General features: G+C 36.1%; 1 protein-coding gene across 3 annotated transcripts in view; it reads left to right on the forward strand.

Annotated features, from left to right (window-relative positions):
- The window catches only part of LRBA (LPS responsive beige-like anchor protein), a 400,077-nt gene that overhangs the window by 302,217 nt on the left and 79,248 nt on the right, over window positions 1–18,612 (forward strand). The gene's annotated exons all lie outside the window — the stretch shown is intronic.

The following is an 18,612-nucleotide window of genomic DNA, read 5'->3' on the forward strand; positions in this document are numbered from 1 at the left end:
TCATAGACATTTTTCACTCCAGTTATTTAAATGCAATTTCAGTGTTGTTTTTTATTATTATTGTTTTTATTTAAGTATCCACTTAACTCCAAAGTCCAGTAAATGCCTCAGGAGAGAAGGCTGCATTTTAAATCTCTGCCACCTCTTCCCTTTCTTCCATCAAAGTTACATTTTTCAGAACAGTTTTTACAAGGAAATCAAACTGAATTCTCCTTTATCTGCTTCATTCCCCAAACCTGTGTTACTGTTCTCTTCCCTGTTTTGGAAAATCCTGGTGTTAGCATTTCCTGTCTTCACTGTGTCCTCTGAGCAGTGTAATGATTTACAGAATAGATATTACAGTGTCGTTGTTGGCATCTCAGCACATTCACAAAGCTATTACATTAGGCTCTTCACAAAATAGAAAGATTCTGCATCAGTGGCACTCTAGAAATAAATAAATTGGAGAGCCTTTTTTAAATGAATCTTGAAAAATGAAGCTGCAGTTTTCATGTAGTAGTCAGCTACTTCTTTACAGCTAACTGGGAAATACTGAATTAAGGCATGAAAACTCCCAGAAACTTCACAGAAACCAGACTTAGACGTGATAATTCCCTGATATCCTTAAGCTAGAATATGGGAGCTGAAAAAGTCATATTGTTGGCAGAACATTGGAGCTTATATTAATAAAAATGCAGAGCAGTCAGTTCTGAACAAAGCTGTGATTTATAAATTATCAGTATGCTTCAAAGTGCACTTTTACTGGTGACATGATAACTATCTTCAGAGATGTTGTTTGGTCTATGTTTTTGCGGACTACTGATTGTGATGATCTTGCAGCAGTTGTACGGTGCACCATAATGATCACAAATTGTGTTAGGTGAATTCAGCGTTTGGCTTCATGTAGAAGTATGTTCAAGATGTATTTAAATGGGGTATAAAATGCGCTAACATTTAGCAGGACTACTTGGCAAACTATATTCAAACACAACATTTGATTTTACAGTTGTGCTGATTGATTGAGTTTGGCATGTGTTCATGATTCAGGATAATCTGAGAAATGAAAACCTTTGTTTTTAATCAGACTCGTCAAAGGCAGCCTTGGACCTTGATCTCTCACCACTGTGTTTTTTTAGCTTTTGCATAAAATATAGTTGTTATCCGATTAATTACAGTTCTAACTTTTGCTACTATGAATGCAAGCTATTCTCCAGCTTCTGCTTCCTCCTCTTGTAAGATTTTAGCTCTTAATTTTCTTTTCCTCATTTTTAACCATGGTGCCAGGTTTTTCTCGCCCATACCTATCTGTACTTTCTGACCTACCTTTCCCTCATTCTTCCATCATTTTCCAAAATGTTTGCTACTAGTGTCAGCCTTTCTTGCAGCTCTCTGGTATCTCTCATGTGGGCTGTATTCTCTGGATTAAGTGCTTCTTCAGCAGGAATCAGCTGAGTTTCGATTACCACTGTTAAACTCTTGGACACAAATTGTAAAATCCCTTTAAAATCTTCTCTTAGAGAATACTAAACTAATTCCATGATCCGAGTGTATATTTTTTTTTGTTTTTACGGACAATCTACAATAAGCACATCTTTATTTTGTCAAATTCTGAAAGAAGCAGTTCAGAAAATATTATGAGGGAAGTGCTGTTATATATCCACTCTTTCATTTAAAGAAAAAGTAATTTGGGGATTTGAAAAGAGTAGTACATTAACCACTGTATATTTGAATGATGAAGATTAAAACTACTTTAAATTACCATTTCGTAATTTTCCTCAACATTACTTATGAAATTGGAAGATCCTATTTATTATCTAAATATAATTAATAGTTCCTTCTCATTTAGGTTATTTTTCAAGTAATTGTTCATTAGTGATGTGACTTTTGAAACTATTTTAATCAAAAAGACTTTGCTAGTAATCTGCTTAAGGTCATAACTTCTGCTGTGAAAGTAGAACTTGCAGCACTTGTCGAGTACTTGAAGAACATACAGAAGTTACCATAAATTAAGGTTTTCAGAAACAATTTTTGCAAGAAAATGTTATTTTCAAGCATTGCATAATTGGACAAAGTAGAACTTTTTTTTTACAACTTGAGTTAATTTTGAAATTGAGAGATAATTACGAGGAGTAATGCCTTTAAACTAAAAAAGGGTAGATTTTGATTATATATAAGGAAGAAACTCTTCACTCAGAGGGTGGTGAGGCACTGGAACAGGTGCCCGGAGAAGCTGTGGATGCCCCATCCCTGGAGGTGTTCAAGGCCAGGCTGGATGGGGCTTTGGGCAACCTGGTCTGGTGGGAGGTGTCCCTGCCCTTGGCAGGGGGTTGGAACCGGGTGGTCTTTAAGCTCTCTTCCAACCCAAACCATTCTATAATTCTATAATAATTTGTCAAATGACAGTATGTTGAAGTGTATCAAACAGCATCCCTTTTGGTGACACTTTATGTCACTGATACTGCTCCTGTATTTCAGATATCAAGTTTTGGTCAGTCTGGTAGCATTAAATTTAAACCTCAGTGCCAGTGAATTGTGTTAACAACTTTTATGTGACAACCTTATTCTGGTGGTGATGGCCATGTTAGTGCTGTTATGGATGATGCCCTCTGCAATCTGCTGTTTCTGCAGTGGAATAAAACTGAGAAAATCACATGTAAATATTAAATTGCTTTTTCTTGTTAATACTTAATGGATTTGATAACCTCAGCATCAAATTTTATTTTTGAGTAGAGTAGGAGTGTTTAGGAGGAATGCTTGAAGCTCAGTTTCTCAGAAATACTATCAAAAAAGCTTGCTACAATGTGTCATGGGCTGATTCATTCAGTTAATATTTCCTTATAGCGTCCTGTTTCAGACAAAATAGTGATTATAGCTTACAAAATGAGCACTTAAAATACTATCACACACACATATTTTTTCCCTTTGCATTTCAGTTTACCTCTTTAAGTCCACAGATCTTATACAATGATTTGAGCTCATGAAATGCATACTACTTTGATCTGTGACCTTTTTGTGGTGCTAATCGGGTTCCTGATATCATTATACCTTGCTCATTAATCATATTTCCTGCAGCCCGTCAGCCAGCCAGACAGCCCAAGCCCCTGTTTGCAGCCTTGTGTTGGCAGGTTTCTGCTTTTCCAGATTATTACAGTGTGATACTTTGGCGTCTCATAACCAGACCCACATCAAGCTGTGTGCTACAATTAAAGTCAGATGGTCCTCAGGTTGAACAGGGATATACTGTTGCAGCTGTCTGTCTTTCTGGAACAGACCAGCACGGGGAACAGATGATATGTAGGACAGTGCGTAATAACAGCTTGTACAGTACTGGGTCAATAGCAGGGGTTCAGAACATTAATTGACAGGCTGATAGCTGATTTAAAACTGATTCCCAACCTATTTTTAATTCTATAAAGTGTGTATTTTAGTTGAAATAGATTGTTGCGTGTCTTCTGTGCTTGCTTTGGGAGAAAAAGCAGAATGGTGTGTAATTAAAAGTGGATTTTGATTGATGGAATGTCATGATGAGCTCAATGATAGCATCAGGATGTCATTCTGAGCAATACAAAGAAATGTAAAATGCATGTATTGCATGTGCATATTTTTGGTACTTTCTATTAGTTTATGATAGCACAATAAAAATTATAATAGCACAAATTCATGAGAGTTGAGGGGAAGATATTTTTCTCTGAATAAGTCTACAGTTTGATGGATATGTGACCAGGTTTTTACTGAAACAGTCTGAAACATTAGTATATACCTCTAATACTCCGTATTATTTTTAATGCCATAGAGTAACTGCGAAGATAACTGAAAATATTTTTCATTTTTCCCAGATACAGTTGACAAAAATTGTATTATTGTATAATTGCATCATTATATATGTATTTGTGATAAGACTTACAGTATTAGTTTAACAATTCTTTTTAAATTGAAAGTGACGTTAAGTGACCTTACCTTCCTACCCCCCACAAAATCAGAAATATCATAATGTGATGCACTATTGCATCCTGTCTTCAGTATTTCAAAGTGAGTTATGCTATCTGGAGGCCATTAGTATTTGAGCAAACGGGGGAATGCTACTTTTATCTGATATCTTAAATGAATGAATAAATAAATAAATAAATAAATTTTGTTGTTCGTCCATGTTTCTGAGAGGCATATAGGGAAAACAAGTGTAAACTGGGCAGGAAGAATATAAAGAGGTTGCTGTTCAGATGTTGTTTTGAAAAAAGAGATCTTTAGCAAAAATTATAGCAGTAGTTGATACATTTTTTTCAGGCATATTATTTCAAACTTAATTTTTCTGGGGCCTTTTGCTAGCTTCAAAGTCTTAGCTATGTTAGCTTTCCTCCCTCAGAATATTTTTCTGTTTTAGAAATTTAAATTCACCTATTGCAGTTCGTGATTTCCCATTAAAGCTGATCAAAATTTATCATGAACAACAGAGTAGGCATTTGCAAAGACCAGACACAACCCAAAGAAAAGTCACATACTTCCACAGGGAGTCAGGAGTAGCTAAAAATCCAAATAAGGCAATTACATTTGTTCTAAACAGAAATGTAGCCTATTTTGTCCTGTCTTTGAAGGTTGGATGTCTGAATAGGTAAGAATTAATATAAAACTATTAATCAGTTGATAATAACTAAATTTCACACAGCTTTGATGAGCTTCAGCTTTTTGGGAATTAGATTGCTTCAATGATAATAATGTTGTTGAGGTCTGTCAAGACAGCTTTCCACAATATATCTAAATTTAAATATTTTTAGTGCTTTATTGCAGAGTTAGTCCTTCCATGATTAGCGGTTTATCCATTTTACTCAATATTGGGGAAAATGCAAGACAAATAAGGAACATGATAAGATTACTATGTTGGTTTGAAAGTTTTGAAATCCAATTTTCATATAATTGAAAATGTAGTGATTGGAAGCTAGGACGCTTTCTGATATAAATGAAAGCCTTAAAAACATAAAAGCAGTATAAACAAAATTTATCTTGACATAATAAGCAAAATGGAGAGGAGGGATAGGCCAGCCACTCACCCAAACTCAAATTTTAGAGGAGCAAAATGAATCAGTATTAAGAACCACCAACTGGTAAGAAGGATCTACGATCTGAATTAGAGGATCATTATCTGTCAAATATGGTGCATTATTTCTTAGCAGAGGCTGCTCTGCCTTATACTAGAAACCACTGAAAAAGCAACGTTCCCTGCCAGCTAGCACACCAAAAATACTCAGAACTGCAGTTTTTCAGAGAGTCTTCTCTCCTTTCCATGGAAAGTGAAATGATGTAAAAAACCAGGCTGGTTTCAAAACCATTATGCTACTTGCAATCTATTAAAACTATTGCTATTAGTCCAATAAAGATGAGAAAAAACAGTGCCTGCAACTTGGAACATACTGGGTTTTTGTGTTCCCTTGGAAAAGTCTCTTGATGGTATTTTCCTTTTTCCACAGCAGTGTATTTACAGGTGTGTAAGGTGTAAGTTCTATAGCAAGTGCTGTAGAAAATCATGTGGTTATGAACAGTGTGAATTAAGGCACATGAGTGCAGGTTACTAGTAATAGATTGCTAGATGACTGGTAGCATATTGTTGATAAAGATTACTAGTTACATATGTCAGAAAGAAAAGAAGAAGGCTAAAATGGAAACTGGGTTAACTAGAAGCATCAGAGCTGCTATTTGTGCAAAACATACTTTGAAATTCTGGTTTAAGCAGGATTGGGTGTAATCTTAAAACGCTAGAATGCAGGTTGGTCTGTTTACACTGGGTGAGGAGGGTGCTTCTGGCAATACGAGCTGGTATGAAATGTTTACAGAATTTGAGCATACAGCAGAAGAGAGGAAAAAGAGTAGCTCTGTGAACTCATCACTTGAGCTCTTCCAGGTGATTGTTGGCATTTTGGATGTCTGTTTGCTCAGAAGAGAGGTGATGGATCATGGTGAAAAAGAAGAGCTTTGCTACTAGTTTTTTGAAACTCTTCACTTCGTTGAATGCATACGTTATTGAAGTGTTACACCCATTTGTATTTCTGATGTTTGGTGATTTCTTGTGGCTTTTCTGTGGAATCTACATCCATATGCAATGTAAGATTTATACAATACAATAGTCTCTGAAAGGAGGATATCTGTCAACTCTAGAAGCATTTTAATTTGTTTAAAAAAATTTCGTAGATTTATAATAGGAAAAGTAGTTTGGAAAGTCATCTGTAACTTTGGTCTTCTTGACAAATAGTTGTATTTCTATGCCACATACAGACATTTTATATGTGTGCGTAATGCATTTAAATTAAATATATTTAAATGCAACTTGACAATGTATGTTAAAACACTGTGCTACGTTTATTTTATCTTGCGTTCAGGCTGTGTCTATGAAGAAAAGTTTTGTGCAGGAGATAAGATTCCTTGTATCAGGCAAAATAAAGATTTACATTCATAGAAATCTCAGAAACTTAACAATCTAATTCAGAAAGTTGTCAGAAATATTACTCTTGAGTGGAGCCAGGGTGTGAGACATCTAGCCTAGCCTGCTGGCATATTGAACTCAGTACATTTACAAATTTGATATTATTTGACACAGTTTTTTCTTGTGTATAGAAACTAGGCATTACCATAGTATTGGGAAGCACAGGGGCTGCGCCATGTAAGTACTTAACTGGCAGAAAGTCTCTTAAACATTTAAAGAAATGTAGGATGGAGTGTAAATTTAAACATCAGTATTCCTTCTTTCCTCTAGCAATGCTCCTATGAATGGAGCATGAATTTCTGGTCATTGTCCAGCGATTCCTTTAAATTTGTCCATAACAAAACTGGCTTACACCTGTTTGTTTTACACCTGACCTAAGTGGTGTATTCACTTAATTGTGATAATATACCTATTACACTCATTTCTTACTGACCCAGCTACATGTATAACAATTCTGTAATCTGTATATGTCACTGCAGGATTTTTTGCACTGTTAGAATTACTTAAAAGACCTTTGATGTCTTCCATACAGAAATACCTGTGTGTAGGCTAGAATCAAGAAATAATGGATAATTTTAAGCAGTTTTGATTTAATTATATCATGTACAGATCTGATTATTATCATAGAAAGGTAGGGTAAGTAGACCCTGATTACTTATTAAGTACCTTATTCGGATCTCATCTGAAGATAAGTCTAGCTTAGCATTAGTAATGCCAACAGAACCGCACTTATGTGAAACCAGTGCAAGTGAAAAACTAATCTGTGGGTATTCTAAAGGAAGAATAGAAGGATCATTCAATATAAGGTATTTTTGAAAAGTAGAGAAGAAATATTTCTGAAGGAATATGATGTATGGGCTACCAGAAAATATTCTGAAAATCTGGGAATGATCAAAAGTAGACTAATTTTTATGTGTGTACAATTGTACGTTATATTGACTCTCTGTGTATAAGAATAACATCTTTATTGACATGCTGTCTAAGAAATATGGCCAGAAATTCATGTCTATTTAAATCCAGTTCTGTTGGAATATTGTTTTTACTAATTTTCAAATAAGATTTTTTTATTGATTTAATTTGTAAAGGAAATTACTATTCAAAGAAAGTCAAATATAGTCTCCAAGAACATGAGGGAGGTAATGAAAAGTGAACTTGAGACATGCTTTTGAATAGAACTTGTTTTAAGAATGCTGAAATCGTTCAGTTTTGATTTAACACACATCAAAATATGCTAATATTGGAAGGTGGGGTTTGGATAGTATATGATGGGAAAACATTGAAAAGGTGTATCTGTAGGACAAAGTTAATGTATAGTAAAAAGCAAAACTGTAGTGATATAAAGACACTTTTACCTTTTCAATGAAAATAGTAATCTAGGTAGGACATCATCATTTGTTAGCAAAAGCATTGATCTCAGTTATAGCCAATTCAAATTGCAAATAAGAGGGAAAGTAGAGTTTGTAAAATGTTTTTTCCATAATAATCTCTTCACTATATCTTGTTTGCAGTTTTTGCCCTCTTTTTAAACTCTGCCTACAAGTTACTTTATAGAAACTACAACTACACTCTGGACTTCAAGATTGTAAGCAGAGTAAAATAATAAAAAAAAAAAAAGCATGTGCTTACATTGAAATCATTTTTGAAAGTCTAATAGATGCCTGTCTTTCTGAAAAAAAAGGTGGATTAATGAAATCTTGGAGTGTGATTTTCCCTTGGAGTCTATCTGCCTTTACTATAATAGAAAAAAAAAAAAAAAAAAAAAAGAAAATCTAAAGAAGCTGGTGTCAAAATTTGCCAGTCTTCATCGTTCAAGGTGTTAAGTAATTCTGGCATAATTCTCTTACATTGAAAAAAAAAACAAACCCACAAAACAAAACATTTTAAAAATCCTTTAAATTACTTGCTAAATCATTGTGATGCTAAATAATGATCAGTAATGCATCTGTGTTAGGGAAAGTCTGAGACTAAACACAAGAAACTAAGCAAGAGAAAAACTGAGTAGAATATCAGTACAAATATCAGTACAAATATTTTGAATGAGGGAAAAACGAGCAGTTAAATAGTAAAAAGAGCCAGGAATCATATAGAAGAGTCAAGAGAAAACCTGTGAACTAAAATTAGGGACATTCAAGAGAGTGATGAGATGCTGATTTTTAATAGAGGAAAAGATTCTATTATAGCCAAGATAAATATTAAAACATGGAGGAGAGTGATACGCAATTGAGAAAGATTACAAAATGCTAAACAATACCAGTTTGAGCATACACAGTTTAAAAAAGAAAAAAAAAAAAGGGAAAACTAAGGTGGGTAAATTCACTTTTATCCAAAAAAAGTTGTTTGGAAGCAGTCTAGACAATTAAATTTGCTTTCAACTCTTCTGTTGTTTGATGGTGTAGAACTGGTGTTTAAAAGTGAGTCCATGGAGGACATTAACGTTATTACTGTGTGAAATGAAGTGGGAAAACAATTGTGTTGGAGCCATTGCCCCATTTAACAGGTGTTCACTAAATCTGTCTGTCTTCCCATTTGTCTGTTCTCCTAATGCTGTTGCCGGGCACTTCCTGCAAACGGTGTTGTAAGGTATTCTCTTGAAAACATATCAGGAATTTTGATTAACTTGGAAAAATGGCATCAGGAGCTCAGTATAGGGAAGGGAAAAAAGTTTGAAAATTATAGCAGTTTCTTACTTGATTTAGTAAGAGTTACAGTCTGTGATTGGAAGTTGCTTTGCAAAGAAATATCCAAACTTATTTTGCCTGCAAGGTGAAATACTGACGGTCAGGATTTCCACAGGACAGAATGTACTGGTGAGAGACCTGGTAGGATTGATATGCTGTTGCGTCTTTTTTTCAGTGTTATCTGGAAGTCTGTTTATAGACCATATGTGCAAATATCCTGGTAAATTTGAATTTGATGGGTGCTTTGTTTGAAATAAAGGATTTGTGATTATTCAAAATGTACAGAAATTTCCAATGTAGGTATTAGAAAAGAATGGGAGATTCTGTTAACATTCACGAATGTGGAGCTGTGGAGAAATAAACTGAGAATTTGTGGCCTTCAGCTGAAGTAGGGGAGGGTCGAGAAAACATGGCCATCTGTGCCCTATGTGGAAGGATACAAAAAAAGTCATCAGGGGCTTTGCTTTCAGTGCCTTTCTCTGGCAAGGCTCCACTTTTTGCAAGCCTGGGTTGGGGAACAGTAATGTTGCTAAAACCATCTGGGGTATGGAGAAAGCTTATGACAAATGATATAGAGGCAGGAAATACTCTCAAATGAAGAAAGTTTATCCTCCCTAGAAGAGAGGAGAATAAGGAAAAGCATAGAAAATAATGAACGGTGCTGAGAAGGTGCATCAGGAAATGACATTCTCTATTTTATAACATAAGGATGTAAAGGTTGTTCATGAAAAATAAAATCTTGCTACAAGGTAATATTTTTCAGAGAGTATGCAATTAAACTCAGGAACATTAAGGGGAACAATAGGAACCAGAAAAGAACTGTGGACTTTTATAAAAATAAAAAGATTATCTATTTTATTAGGCGGTACAAAACATGCAAGTTGAGACACAAGATCTTATGTTCAGTGGCTAAGAAGCCCTACAGGAATATATGAGCATTTCATGACAGAAACAGTACTCACCTCTTCTTGCTCCAATAAATAGAAGTATCTTTTTCTTAACAGTATCGTTAAATGCTACTTAAGCCCTGTACAACAGGCCCTCAGCCTCTACAGATAGGAGTCTGAAGACACACTTCCACAAGACAGGATTTACAGGGCATGCAGCTAAGCAAAGTCCTCCTTCCTGTCCCTCACCACATTTCCCCATCTGTGTCTTCAGTCAGGAACAAACATTTGTGAGGTTGTACTACAAACTAGATCACTGAGATGATTTTTTTTTCCCCTAACCTGGATTATTATTTTAGTGATCTTTTTTACAATATTGTTCTACTGGCAATCGCATTAGCACAGGCATTGGCATGATCAGCCGCAATGCCGTACGAGTACAAACATTTTGAAATGGAAACTTCTTTAACTGTTCTCTCTGCCAAAGTCAGTATCTCAAGAAACTCCAGTCAGCAGCGCAGACTTGCAGAGCTAGGCAAGCTCCAGTCAGCCGTGTTTCTGGTATGAGTTTAACTACAGCAGCACAGCGCTCTGCAGGGGGTATCATACTGCTGCGCGAGGAAGTGTAATGTCAGGCTCATGATGATTATGCGCTTTTGCAAAAGCAGTGGGTGGAAACTGATGGAAAAGGCTGCTGCACTCTAGCCCATCTGCTCAACATCAGCGTCCTGCTAGATGTTCCTCACATCTGCCAGTTGTTACCCTTTAATCTGAAGTTCAGGTATAGCCCTTTTGGTTTAAGGAGAGGCCAGTCTATAGCCCATCAGTCATGTAGGAGGATGTATTTAGCAAAACAAATGCAGGCTTTTGGCAATCAAGGTCATGCTCACCTGAGTAATTAATGTACTGGGCAGTCAGTTCCTTTGGTCAGGTGGTTGGTCTGCCCTTAAGTAAGCAAGGACGCTGAATTTCTTTTTCAGTGTGTGTTTGTTTTTGGAAGTAATTTGAGAAAACACATATCTCTTATGCTGCAATTTTTACTCTCAATCCTTATTAACAGGGTGTATATGCTAGCTGCTAGGCACCCCTTTAGGTACTTTCTTCCTGATCTCTTGAGCTGCATTTGTAATGTTTGCTAGGTATATAGTCAACTACAGAACCAAATCAAGTAAAAGACTGGTTTTAATTTCCTTAATTCAGTCTTGCATAGCTACGAATACTGTATACTCTGCAATTCAAACCACTGTAATGTTTCTGCTTTTGAAGCATGAAAGTTCCCTCTACAGTAGAAGACTGTGGAAACACAAATTTCCAGTAGAATTTCTTACACCTGTGCTTGTGCTTACCTGACCCTTTCCAAGTAAGTTTAACAGTTGAAAAATGTTTTAGCTGTCTAGCTTGGTTCAGTTAGACCAAAATATGCTAGAAAGCCCTCATTTGTTAGTGTCTGGAGCAAATCTGAATAGCAGCAGCTTCTGGCAGAGGGGAGCTTTAATGAGCAACAGAGGGCAGGTATATCTTCCACTAGTGCAGCTGCTTTGTAGGAGGATATTGCACAGTGTCCCCATAGAAGGATAAAGTTCAGGTTAACTCAAAGAAGGCTCTAGAACCAAACTAGCCTGGCTTATTTCTTTTTGGAAGTAATTTTTCCTCCATCCTAAATATTAAAGTTTGAAAATGAATCTCCAATATAGTAATAATATGAAATCTATCTATCCCTCAGGATTTATTTTTTGTTTCTTTCCATTCTGAAGCTTTATTTCCTCTTTGGATTTTATTTAGGTAGAATAGTATTGCTAATAAAGAGCAACAGCTTGTAAAGCAAGATTAAAGATATTTGTAATAGCAACAATGTAATTGACATTCAAAGAGATCATAAGCAGACAAAATTCTGTACAGATAAAGTGAGATAATGCTCTCTGTGAGTTTCTTTGTGTTTGTCCTTGTCTAAATTGGCAGGATTTACCCTGTTTCTCCAAGCCACTGTTTAAGAAGAAATTTTGGATCTGATCCAAGTTAGTTGTTTGCAGTGAAAGTTGCATTGGGTTCATAAAAACATGAAAGGTTCAGCAGCATGCAAGTAGTTTAGAGGAAGTTGATTACAAATACTGCTAAACTCAAGTGCTTCGAGTTTCCCAATGTGAATAATGAAAGTAGTGTTGGACATTTCATTTACAATGACATTATTTTTAAGTAATTAAAAATACAACATTCTCCATTGTTTAAAAAGAAAACAAACAAACAAAACCAAACCTGAGACATTGTGTCATGTTTTTGGGAATGTTCCAAAGAGTATACCTAAAAGAAAATGGTGAAAAGTATCCTGTTTCTAAAAATCTGTGAAAATTTTCCTACACCTATAAATCAGAAGAGTCCTTAAGGGCAGTGAAGCCCCTAATTGCTACTGACATTATCTCTTGCCATCTGCTTTCTGAGGCAGAATAAGAACTTTGTAATGAGGATTAGGAGTGGAAGATGGTGAGAGCATGCTCCAAGTGTTGCTGGAGCATTCTCTGCTTTTCATAGTAAATCACATAATAACTTTTTTTAATAGAAGGTTTTGAATACATTTTGCCTTAACTAATGTAAATAAGCCAAGAATTAAATTTTGCTGCATTTTTTTTGATAGGGCTATCTTATTTATAGTCAGTTAATTTATTAACCCTCTCTTAAAGATACTAAAAACACATGAACTATCCATACTGCAGTGGACTTGGACGTCTGAACTGTCAATATCCTGCCTTCAGACTGATGCAAGCACATCATGCAGGCATGCCCTTGGGCTGTATCTACACCGGAATTAAGCCATGATTAAAATCCATTCCAAGGCTGCATACAAACATAACTCACATACAGTCTCTTTTAAGCCTGGTTTTACTGCTAGTATGGACAGATCTGAGCCATTCTCAGTTTTTCAGCAGACTGTGCTTCTCTCTCTTTCTCTACACATTTATTGAACTCTGTCCCAGTTGCAGTTTGCCCTGTATGCATTAGTGGTTTAGAGTAATTTTAGAAGAGAACAATTTTCAGATTAATTCTTTTGGCTTTGGATGCTTCTTTTCCGAATAGAGAGGTTCATATTTTATTGTAATAACCACAGATGACCACTTAATGGGAAATTTCACTTTGAGTTGAGATTTCTCCCATGGGACATGTCATCTAACCTGATTATGACCCATTTGCAAGCCCTTGTAACCAAGGTGTAATAGCACGCTGACTTGTGTTGTTTCTACCTACCACTCTGATATTGTGGTTATATAGAAAATGGCTGTGAGCTGGGCTGTGCTCTTGAAATGAGTAAATTCCAAGTGCTCAGGAATCTTTTTATTTTTGTTTTATTTTCCAGCTAGATCAATACAGTCACATTAGCTCAGTTTCATATCTGATACTGTAAATTCTGCTGACTTTGGTTTGATCTGGACATCTTTCTGTTGGAGCATATATACAGCGTTATCCCCAGTTTGGTTGATCTGGTGACAAGCAAGCATGCTAGAGGATCAGATTAGATTGCCTGGCAAGCGGGGTCTTGCCCTGGTCTGCCAGATGGCCACCTCTGTTATATGTCAGTTTTCTCACTTCCCTAACAGGAGTAAGTCCCAATGTAGGAGGAAGTTACAAAAATTTTTTACATTGGTATTCTGTCAAGTGAGCCTTGAGGTTTCCTAGAGCTGGAAGCTTTCTCTAATTATACATCCTTGACTGAAAGATTCTTCTTTTTCCTGCTCCTCTTATAATGAGATTTACAATGTTATGAGAAGTGAGAGATAAGTGAGCAAAAAATACAGCCAAGATAGCCTCCAGAATTTGCCACAGGTCAGTTACGAACTGCAAAGAAGTACTGCAGTTTCAAGTCCAAAGATCATTTTCTGCAAAACACCTAGAGAAGGTGGTGGCACATGAGTAGTGAGAGGGAAGCTTAGTGACTGAAAATGGTGGTACAAGCAGAGAATTTCACAAGAAGCTAGTGAGAAACTACACTGAGGAATGAAAAGATTGCCAGATCTGTTCAATTCTTTTGGAGCTTTTTTGTTATTGTATGTAAATACAAAAATGACAGGATACAGAAGGGGTGGATAAATCAAGGCAGCAGTCTCCAGTGATTACATGAAGATCCCACTTCAGGAACCTAAAATAAAATCTAGTTGATATCTTCCTGAAATCTTAGGTTCATTTATTAGGTGTGAAGTTTGTAATGAAAACTGATCTCAGCTAGAATATTAACAGAACTCCTTTGGTCTCCACAAAGGACCAATTCCTGAACTTTTCAAAAATGTGTATTTTTGTAGCAGTTATGGGAAACGTAAATGCTCCTGTTAAATTTTAACAAATTTTGGACGTAAAATATATCACAATGGTATAAAAGGCTGGGATTATTCTTAGTAAAAATCTTTTTCTAATCTTATTAACAGAGTGACTGTTACAGGCCCTTAAATGTCCTACATGTGCTAAAAGTGATAAAAATAAAGCCTGGCAGAGTTTAAAAAGTGCAGCAACCCTGCCAAAATATAGAGTATCATTTGTAGATCCCAGTCTGATTATATAGGTAGTACCTTATCATTGCATTACTAGTAAGATGAATGTAGCCTCTTTTTTCTTTGTCCCTTAAAATTCCATTTTGGAACTGAAATGTTAGGATCTGTGAAACTCTTATTTTCAGAAGATTCTCTTAATTTCAGAAAATTCTTATTTTTCAGAAGATGTCTATAATACCTTAAGATAAAAATCATAGCGGACTTCATTAACAGAAAAGGTGACTGAAACACATGGCATTTTTAATATGCTGCTTGAGAACAGAACCGCCCTTTTCACTTACCTGATCACTTCATGCATGTTAACTTTCTATCTTTCAAGCAGTGGAGTGTAAGCAAATTTCAGGAATTTTTAATGTTCTTGGACTAGGCTGTACATTTGTGACCCAAGGATTAGTAGATAGAGGGTAATACCTCTTAATTTGAGGTCATGAATGCTTAGCAGTCATGTGGTGACCTTACATTCATTACATGTTTGAATTCACATCATTCAGTTGTTTGCTGTGGTAGCTGAAGGGCCTTTCCACAAAGTCAGCAACAGGAAAACATTTTAAGAAAGTGTATTGTGGTTGTGAATTCTTTCAGAGCTATGATACTACACCACCTACTGCTTTGTGTTTTTTAATGAGTTTAGAAATCAACTGCAGATTGCATAGACATGTTCTTTATGCCTTATAACTAAAGTGGTGCTTTTTTTTTTTCTCTCTATAGCTTTTATGGAATAAGTTTATGGACTTAGAGTACTTGAAAAACAAAATACCTGTATTCCATTATTCATTTCCCTTATGCTTAAACACATAGCCTCTAGCTAAATGATCACCTGCTTTTATTTTTCTTCAGGCTGTGTTCAGTCTACAAGATGAACGGGGCTTACATAATGTCAGTATTTTTTCTCTCCATCCTGTCATATATATATCCTTGAGCCCCTTTTACTGAACACTGTTTGAACCCTGTACCTGGTCTTTTCTTTAATACTCACTGCTGTAGTGTCTGCATTATCCACAAACATTAATAAGTTTACCTTTACGTGATCCTTAATGAGGAAGTTGTCTAATGCCCATTTTCTACCTGAAGAGGAAGCTAATGTTGATCTATCTCACACCTACTGATTGTGGGTGTCTATTTTGAAAGTGTCGGGAGGTGACATTTTTGAGAGCATTAAGCATCCTGTAAGTTCTGAAAGAAAAGATGAGATGTGTTAAATTTGGGGCAGTTCTCATATGCTTTACCGTTCAGTCCAACAAATAGCTGTGTTTGTACTCAATTAGGGTATCAGGGATGAGTAGGGTGACAAGGCAGTTATTATTACAGATAAAACCTAAACAAATCTTATCCTTAGCATGAAATACAGTGAAAATAATCATGAACTGTTTGAGAAACCTATGAATCAATTCATATATCCCCAAAATATAGATTGTTTCAGTAATGAGTACTTGCAAAAAGGTTAATGTAGTTAACTTAGAATTACTTGACAGTCCTGTAGGAAGAATGAAATCCAGCTTTCCAGGAAAAGTTTAGTTATTTTAACACAAAAGTCTTTTAAATATCTTTAAGAAGAACATAATCACTCTCTTGATGGAAAAGAAGAGAGATGAAACTCTGCTCTATTGTTTTATGTGGTCACCATGTGGAAGAGATCTTAGCAGTCTTTACATGATACAAATAAGTGGACTCTGGGTTTTTAATATTACTTATTGTTGGTTTTCATGAAGATACGGATTTGTTTATCTATGTCCAGTATGATTATTTGGCATTCTGTGAAATGATATGGGATGGTAAGATTGTGCTGAAGACCAACATGCTAATAGAGTACAGTGCCAAAAATGGACAAAGATATATTTCTGAGGGTTTTGAAGTCATATTTTTTCTTATATATGACATTTCCTATGTCTTGGTCTTAAATTAAGGTGAAATTTTCAGTATACTTGCCCTTTTTCCATAACAGGCTAGGTGTACAAGAAAACTTACATAAATATGGCTAGGTGGATTTTTTTTTTTTTCCTTGCAGTCTATGTGAGGTTGGGTTGATTTGTTTTAACAGAGGAGGATGAGAAAGAATTAGCTATATGTTTTCAGAAATTTCAAGAGAAAGCAGAAATTCCTTTTAGGTGAGAGTGGATGCTTGTTTTGATGATGATGATGATGTTTAGATGAGAGTGGATAGTAATCTACAGAAAGGATTTTGATTTTTCCAAGGAAAATCTATAAATTTATCACTCAAAATAAGTAACATGCAGTAAGGCAAAAGAGGTTACTTCCTGTGACTTACACTGTCAGTTTGTATTTTCTTAGGTGAAATTATTTTATTGTGTAGAAATATTCTGTAGGCTTCTATTAAGAGCCAGAAACACTGCCAGAACAGATGAACTGAAAAAAGATAATGAATCTGCCAGACCCTACCTTCCATAAGAAGTCACATTAACCTGGAATTCCTGAATTTTTCAGACAAAAGTTTTGTTGGGAAAATTATTCACCTACTGCAGTTGAGAGCTCAAAACCCTTGTAAAAATTCCAAGGTCTCTTTCTGCTGCATAAGAAAAGACCTGTGACAGTGACTTTCAGCTTTTTTTTTAATTTTTTTTTTTCTCTGGGACCCTGTGAAATGTTCCATTGAAGGTTCATTTTCCTGTATGGTGAATTTAAGCCAGCAGACAGTAAGCCAACCGACTTGCCTTAATTACCCTTTGTGGTCTCTTAGAAGTAGTCCATAGACCAAAGGCAACTGCAAACCACAGGTTGAAAACCACTGATTTAAGGAAGTGGCAGTAGTTAATTGTTCGCGTGTCATTGTTAAAATGAGCATCAATTCAGTCTTGTGATGAACTGTCTTTTTGCTGTGACTAGTGATTATGGTTTTGTAGCGGTGTAATTGCTAGTCTAATAGAGGTAACTGAGGTTAACAGCAGAGATAAGTAAATATCATAGAATGATTTCCTGCCTTTATCCCGGTGACATAGCAAATATATTAACAAATCCAAACATTCCTCCAAATTTATTATGCCCTTAAGGAGGATATTTGAGCTTTACTAATATGGGACAGATTCCATGCCAGATCAGCCCCAGTAAACATAACTTTCAGGCGGTAGTTTGTTTTCAGAGGATTATCCCATGAAAACTTGCGCAGGGTTTTAGACATGTAAAGAGCTACAGGAGCTTTTATTAACCGTAATAATTCTAAAGATTTTCCTTGTTGATACCGAATGTAGACCTGTATGACATAGTTGCTTGCTCTGGTTGAAAAATAGTGCTAATTGTAAATTGCGAATGAGTCTGTGGTCTGTAAAAATAGCTATAATAAATTATAAGGCATGTGTTGTGCTATTTTTAATACATTCATTTTCCAACCTATTTTTGAGCTGTTTCATCTCAGAAGCGAGGGTTTTTCTGTTACTGAATAAAAAGGGGCTTATCAAATTGGACAGAAATATGTGGTTGTGTCTGTGTTTGGTATCTTTGCTCCTTTAGCAAGTGTTGAGATTGATTTAAAAAAAAAAAAAAAAGCCAAAGAGGAGGGAGATAGAAATGGCTGCTAAGTACATCCCTATTTGCAGGGAAGCCTGCTGCAGATCTCGTACTCGCGTACCTGACAGGAGAGTGTGCTGGTTCCACGTGTTGGCATCCGGACACAGGATAGCTGTTGATTTGTTTGGGGCACGGAAACCTGGACCTTGTAAGCCAGCAGACTGGGAAGGAGCAGTGTGCCATCCTCCCCGGTGAGCCAGCCGTCGTGACAGGCACCGGGGCACTAGACATCTCTGCAAGAAGTAAACTCGGTTTGATTAGTACAGCATGAGAAACAGCTTATCTCGCAGGTGAATATTTACAGTGCTCGCATTAATGCTTACCCTCACAGAGTAAGCGGTCATTGCTTTTCTGGGGACGGGATTCAGGTACTAGGAAAACTGCGGAGCCCCCCGCCTTTCGGTGGCAGGTATGGCCATTTTTAGTGCTTCTCCAGACGTTGTGAAGGATAATCAAAACAGTGGTGGCATATAATTTACTCCAAGGCATTTCATTATTTAGATGGCTGTGGAATGACCAAATCCAACTGGTATGCAGGTGGTGATCTG

This window comes from Anser brachyrhynchus (genome assembly GCF_964034855.1).
Source record: "Anser brachyrhynchus genome assembly, chromosome: 4".
Lineage (NCBI taxonomy): Eukaryota > Metazoa > Chordata > Aves > Anseriformes > Anatidae > Anser > Anser brachyrhynchus.